Here is a 7136-nt window from a genome sequence, read left to right on the forward strand (position 1 = left end):
AAAATAATGAAGGAATTCATTGGTTTACGCCCAAAAATGTATTCCTTTAAAATCGATCAGAATGCAGGAGAAAGTAAGAAAATTAAAGATGTAAAACATTGTGTTACAGCTAAGCTAACCGTTAATGATTTTAGAAATTGGCTCTTTGAAAAACAATTGTATTATGATTCTATGTATGTTTTCCGATCAAAGAAACACCAATTGTATACACAACATATTAATAAACTAGTTTTAAGCTACTTAGATGATAAGAGATTTGTAAGAGAGAATGGTATTAATACCTATGCATGGGGACATTATAAAATAAAGAATAATGATGATGATGATGATAACTAAAAGAAACAAAAAACATTTTTTTCTTATTTATTTATATATTTATTGAAAAGGAGTTTCAAGCATAAATGTCCGCAATTAAAAGTGTTAAATTTTTGTTGATGGGCGATTTTAAGTAATTGACTATTTCAATTAGTGGTTGTAGATTGCCAAAATTATCAAAATATTCTTTATAGTTGTATTTTTTATAGTAGGCTACCCAATGTGTTCTAGGGCCGTTTGAATTATCTAGATTAACAATACCACATTCTTGTGCTAATGGCTTCTTAGGTAAAGAATCACGCATAAAAACACCACTGAAATGGTTAAGTTGTTAACCGTACTTAATCAAATCGATTTCTGTTAACGGATGATTGGGTAGGTTGTTTAAAAATTTTTTGGAGCCTCTCCCCATAGCAATTGATTCCAAATGTCTGTTATGACGAGTAGCCTACGCTAATTGTTCTCTTCCGTTTTTTATATCATTTACTACTTTAACTATAGCCGATCCACCTGTAGCCAAACCGCCAAGTGCTGAAAATGCTGTTAAGATCGGAACTAAAGGAAGGAATCCATCAAGTCTTGACATTGGGATAACTCTCGGTATAGCAGCATTACTCTTGTTACTCATCCTTAATTTTGAATGCATTGCATTCTGAGCTATTTTTATCGCATCCGTGATATTATTTGATTTTGCTTTTTTCAAGATATTTAAAGTCTTTTTAACAGCGGTTGAATATAACCTTTTTCCACCGCATGTTCCTCTTTTTCTTCCTCTTCTATTCTTCCCCACCGCCTTTTTTCTCTTAACTCTTCCTACTTTTTCGTCTTCTTCTTCTTTCTGCTAGTCTTACTAGCACACATACCGAGACCGAATTTCACTTTTGCCTTCATTGCATTCGTTACGAACCAAGCGTTTATGCGTTCTTTTAAATTACTATCTTTAGATTTTACTCGTTGCCAGGCATTTTCTGTTAATCTCTTATCAGCTTGATGCCGCTTATTAATGTCTTCCGATTGTTAATATGCAATATCATGCTCTCTACAAGCTGCACCCAACGGGTTTATTCCTTTTTCTCCTCGTGCTAGACATGTTGCTAGTTTCGTTCCTGGACCACAAAATTGATAGCCCTGTAAATGTATTTCAATAGGTAATCTATTTATTAGGTTGTTTATGAAACCTCGGCCAATTTTGTTTTCTCTCTTTTTTCTCTGTTATTTTTTCGCTGTTTGGAGTTTGTGTTGCTATTGATCTCTCGTTGCAGTGCCAACGTAACAGAGAAATTTGGTTGATAAATTTTTATGTTCAGGATTTGTTTTTAGTGATTTTTGTGTCCGTTCTTCATAATCCACAACTGTCTTTTTGACGGGACATGGAGTGTTTATATACACCTTGTCGGGCGAAATCTGGCCCAGATTCTGATAGATTCGTTTCTTGTTGGCTCTGCGACCGCTTTGGTCATGCAAAGTGTGCCGGTATTCTCTGCCGTGCTGCTGATGCAGTCCTTGACCGTTCTAAAGGTTTACGATGGTCATGTCCTGACTGTAGGCAGCGGGACATTGATTTTTATAAACTTTTCACGGAGACCTGTTATGGTTGCTCGGAATTGAGTAGAAATCTCGGCTCCTTGTGGGAAAAGTTTGAGCTCATTAAGTCTAGGTTTGATGAGTGTTGTATTATTGGATACTCATCTTCTACTCGTAGCGTAGCGTGTGGGACGTCACCTATGGCTTTCTCCAAATCTGATTCGTTGGTACAAGTTACCGCTCCCTCTAACTCTAAAATGAACAGTAATCTTTCCGATATTGCTGAGTCGGTTGGTAACAAAACAGTTACAAACAAGCCGACAAGTCCGTCGGTTTTAAGCTGCGCTGAAGTGGCAAGGGTATCTCCGCCCAGAGCCGCCACTCACTCCTATCAAGCGCCATCGCCTAAAAGTAATGAAGAGAAAAATAAATCATCCTCTTCTCCTGGCTGTTCGCGTGTGAATGCTGGTCACCAGGCTGGGCAAGTCTCACAAGCTGCCAGTACAAGGGCGATAACCCCATCTATATTCTCCCCAACTCGAAACGCTCCTACCGTGAACCCCCCTCCTATTCCAAATAATGACATTTGCTTGACGGCAGTTCCTCCCAGAAAAGCAATATTTGTGTCAAGACTGGCACCTGAAACTTCGGTGGATAACATAAAAAGTTATCTAGCGAAGAAAGTCCCATCATTCAACTTAAAGCGTGTTAGCATCTTCAAAATGGCTCCTTCTCAAGTGAGGGCAATCTCTTCTTTTAAAATATTAGTTCCGACTGAAAACAGTGAAATGTTGTTAAACAAATCACTGTGGCCAGTAGGATGCTTAATTAAGGAATATATCCCTCGTGATCGTCCCCGTAATACCAAGGCAATAGTCTTGTCGCCTTCAAAAAACGAATTGTTTCTTCAGGCCCACTATCTCTCATTTATCAAAATGTTAGGGGCCTAAATTCGAAAATTCGTTCCACTTTTCTAAATTCAGTGAGCACGGAGTTTTTCTGTTTGGCCTACACCGAAACTTGGCTAAAACCCGATCTTCATTCGTCGAAATTTTTTCACAATTCTTTCCAAGTCTTCAGAAAGGATCGAGTGAATCGCATTGGTGGTGATGTATTAATAGCCATATCTGCGTCAGTCCCGTCCAATATAATTGAATTTCTCACTTCTCCCGACGTTGAATTTGTCGATATTCGTGCGAATATGCCTGATAAACATCTATTTATAACCTGCTCCTATATTCTCCCAAATTCTGATATCTCCATTTACAAAAAACACGCTGCTCTCATTCGTGAAATGGCCAAGCGGTCTAGACTTAACGATTTGGTCGTTGCATTGGGTGACTTCAACTTGCCTCAAGTCACTTAGTGTAACACTGATAATTCTGGCTGTTTGGTTCCTACTTCAACGTCTGATAGGGCTGTTGTGTTCTTTAGTGAATTGTTTGATCATAATTTGGGTCAATATAATCGTACCCCTAATTGTAATGGTAGACTGCTTGATCTCTGCTTTGCCAATTTTCCCGAGATTAACGTAAATCGTTGTCCACCTTTTAGTTTACCTGAGGATCCTTATTATCCATCAATATGCATTTCCTTTCATCATATGAATGATGGTTTGTTGAATTGCCTTAATGTGCCAAATCAAACTTTTTTAAATAATTATTATGATTTTCATAAAATCAATATTGTATTACTAAAACATCGTCTTTCACATTTGACCCTTGATTTTTCAACCGGTAGTATTGAAAGCTTATTGTCATCGTTCTACAATACATTAAATCTAGCTATTGCTGCATCTGTTCCGATCAAGCATTGTCGACCTCGAAGCAGGTGTCCTCCGTGGTTTAATAAGACAATTAAATATCACAAGAATAGAATAAGCTCGCTATTCAAAAAATATTCGAAAAGTGGCTCTGCGCTCGACTATGTCGCTTACGCGGTGGCGAGGCATAGATTTAACTCCCTCAACCATCATTATTACTGCAGATACCTTCAGTTCATTAAATCCTCTCTGTTTGCTAATCCTAAATTCTTCTTTAAATTTGTTAACTCTAAAAGAAAATTTTCCACGAATCCCTCTCATGTTTCTTTTAATGGCTCTGATTCCCCGGATGATTTTGAAATCTCAAATCTATTTGCTGAGTATTTCCGACGTAACTTTTCGATTGCTAATTTCGATTTATCAGCAAACTACCCATATTTATTTATTTATTTATTTATTCCACTTATACAAGCAACTCAACTAAAACAAAATGGCAGTCGAGTTCAATTGACTCCTAAGTAAATCTTAAAATTAGTTAATAATAAAACTTAGTATAAGTACAATAAAACAAAAAAGGAGGAAAAAAAAAGAAAAAAAAAAAGCATGTACACAACTAGCATAAAGCCACACCCACAACCGATACAGGACCAAATTGCAAGTGAACCCCTAAGCCATCGCAAACATACATAAGCTTGGCAACCGATAATTGGTAACAACAAATTAATTTTCGACTGATAATGACATATTTAAGGTTAAGTCAGTTTAAGTACGACATAGGTAAATCGCGCGTATTAAGCAATGTTGCTTTAATGGACTTTAAAGAGTCCGTTAATGAGAATAAATGATAGACGTCATTAAGGTTCTTGCAAACAACTCTGAGGGGGTTAAACAGTTCAAAATTATATTTGCATTGACTAAGCTCTATCAACATAAAGTGCCTAGAGAAGCGGTTAGGGACATTAAAGCCTATCTCACGAAGTAATGCGGGCGAGTCAATTACACCATTTATTAATTTGATTAAGAAGGAAACGCCAAGAACAAATCTACGTTTCTCGAGTGACGGTAAGGATAACAGAAGCAACCTATTTTCATAGGGTGGAAGAGGGGTAATCGGGTCCCAACCCAGATTCCTAAGGGCAAACAGCAAGAATTGCTTTTGTATAGATTCAACTGAATCTACGTAGCACCTATATGAAGGAGACCACACAACAGAGGCATACTCAAGTATAGGTCTAACCAAACACGTGTAAAGCCTTTTCGTAATATACGGATCATCAAGCTCTTTGGACCACCTCTTTATAAAACCAAGCGCGGACCTAGCTTTGCTTAACGAGAACTCAATATGCAAATTGAAACGTAACCTATAATCGAATAGAACGCCTAAATCTATGAACGAATCGACGTCTTCCAACCTGTGCGAATCAATGAAGTATTGAATACTGAACGACTTCCTTCTTAAGAAAGAAAGCTTCTTACATTTATTTAGATTTAGTTTCAGAAGATTGAGAGAGCACCATGCAACTAAATTGTTCAAATCACTTTGAAGATGATGTGATTACGATTCTACGGAAAAAGAAGAAAACAGTTTCACATCATCAGCATACATTAAAATCTCACTGAATTTAATCACGGAGGGCAAATCATTGATGTATAAATTAAATAAAAAAGGACCCAAGTGGCTACCTTGAGGTACGCCAGACGTCACGGGGAATTCATCCGAGGTAATGAGGTTAAACAAAACCCTGAATGATCTACCATGCAGACAAGAGCTTAACCATTCCACTAAGAAGAGAGGAAAGCCAGAGGTCTGGAGTTTAAATCTAAGTAGTCTATGATTAACCATATCAAACGCTATGCTAAAGTCAGTGTAAATGACATCAGTGCGAGAACCACTAGAAAAAGCCTTGAAAACATGAGAAGTAAACTCTAACAGATTTGTCACCGTAGATCTTCCCTTTCGAAAACCATGCTGGAAAGGAGAAATATACAATTTCATGGAAAAGGCTATATGCTGAGCCACAATTCGCTCGAACAGTTTAGGTAAGACACTCAACTTGGCAATGCCTCTGTAGTTCTCTACAAGTTGCCTACTACCACTTTTGTGAACAGGAATAAGGAAAGAAGTCTTCCAACACAAAGGGAAAACACCTAAATTCAAAGACTTATTAAAAATCTTTGAGATAACATCACAAAGCTCGCCAGCACAAGATATAAGTACACATGAGGGGATTCCATCAGGTCCAGGCGAACAATTATATATCAGAGAGCTCAATTCTTCAAAAACGTCATTTTCAGATATAACAAAGTTAGGAATTGAAATCGAATTAGAAATCGGATATGCATAGTTTACCGAAAAATCAAAATTGGCAGTTGAAAAGTTCTGTCGGAGGTATTCCGGAAAGAGATTTGAGGTTTCAAAATCATCCGAGGACTCGGAGCCATTAAAAGACACAAACGACGGATTTATGGATATTTTTCTTTTGGAATTAACGAACTTAAAAAAGTATTTAGGGTTAGCAAACAAGGAGGATTTAACAAACTGAAGGTATCTGCAGTAGTATTGGCGGTTGAGGGAATTAAATTTATGCCTTGCAACAGAGTAAGCGAAATAGTCGAAAGAAGAACCACTTTTCGAAAATTTTTTGAAAAGCTTGTTTTTCCTGTTCTTGTAGTTTTTAATTGTTTTATTGTTCTTGCTACGGCAGAACATATACTAAAATTGGAACGATACAGAGAAGATTAGCAAGGATGACACGCAAAATCGTGAAGCGCTCCACATTTGTTCGGCGGTTCAAAGTTAGAATCAACAATCATCTTTCTGATTCCTTTCCGCTAAAGAATGGCATTCCGCAAGGATCTCCTCTCTCTGTCACGCTTTTCCAGATCGCTTTCAACGAAATTAGCGAAATTCTTTGCCGTGTACCAAGAGTGGAACATTGTCTCTACGCGGACGATGTATACATTTTTACAAAAGAAAAAGACAACACGAAAGCAATCAACATCCTCGAATCTATTGCATCAGGAAACCTACTGATGCATATTAACGGCTTACCAGTACTAAATGTGCAGACGCTCCATGTTCTCGGGCTCACGTTTTCAAACAATTATCGTTGGAAAGCACACTGCCTTCGTTTAAAAAACTCCCTTTTAACAAGGGTAAATTTCATACAGTACGTTGCTTGGAGAAGCCATGCGCATATTAACACTATCGCTTATCTTACCAAAATGCTTGTGTTAAGCAAGATTGACTATGCTTTAATAATTTATGGCAATAGCTGCAAATCTAATATCAACATCCTTAAACCGGTCTATCACCAAGCCGTTAGAGCAGGTTGTTATGCTTTTCGGACGACGCCCATAAATAATATTATAATTGAAACTGGTCTCCCAACCTTAGAAAATAGACTGTTGTCACGAGACTCTTTTTCTTTCCTCGCCGGCTGAGGATTTATTTTTGGACAAAGAAATACAAAAAACAATAAAAGGAAACGTCCCGTCGGTTGTCTAGCGTCCGTCTGTCCACCGTAAGACCGTC

At 37.6% G+C, this 7136-nt stretch overlaps 1 pseudogene; it reads left to right on the forward strand.

Moving 5' to 3' along the window:
• The first annotated feature begins 6290 nt into the window (after positions 1–6290).
• Positions 6291–6384, forward strand: LOC119643025 (annotated as a pseudogene).
• Positions 6385–7136: the final 752 nt, after the last annotated feature.

The sequence above is a fragment of the Glossina fuscipes genome, unplaced genomic scaffold (genome assembly GCF_014805625.2).
Source record: "Glossina fuscipes isolate IAEA_lab_2018 unplaced genomic scaffold, Yale_Gfus_2 308, whole genome shotgun sequence".
Taxonomy (NCBI): Eukaryota; Metazoa; Arthropoda; class Insecta; order Diptera; family Glossinidae; genus Glossina; species Glossina fuscipes.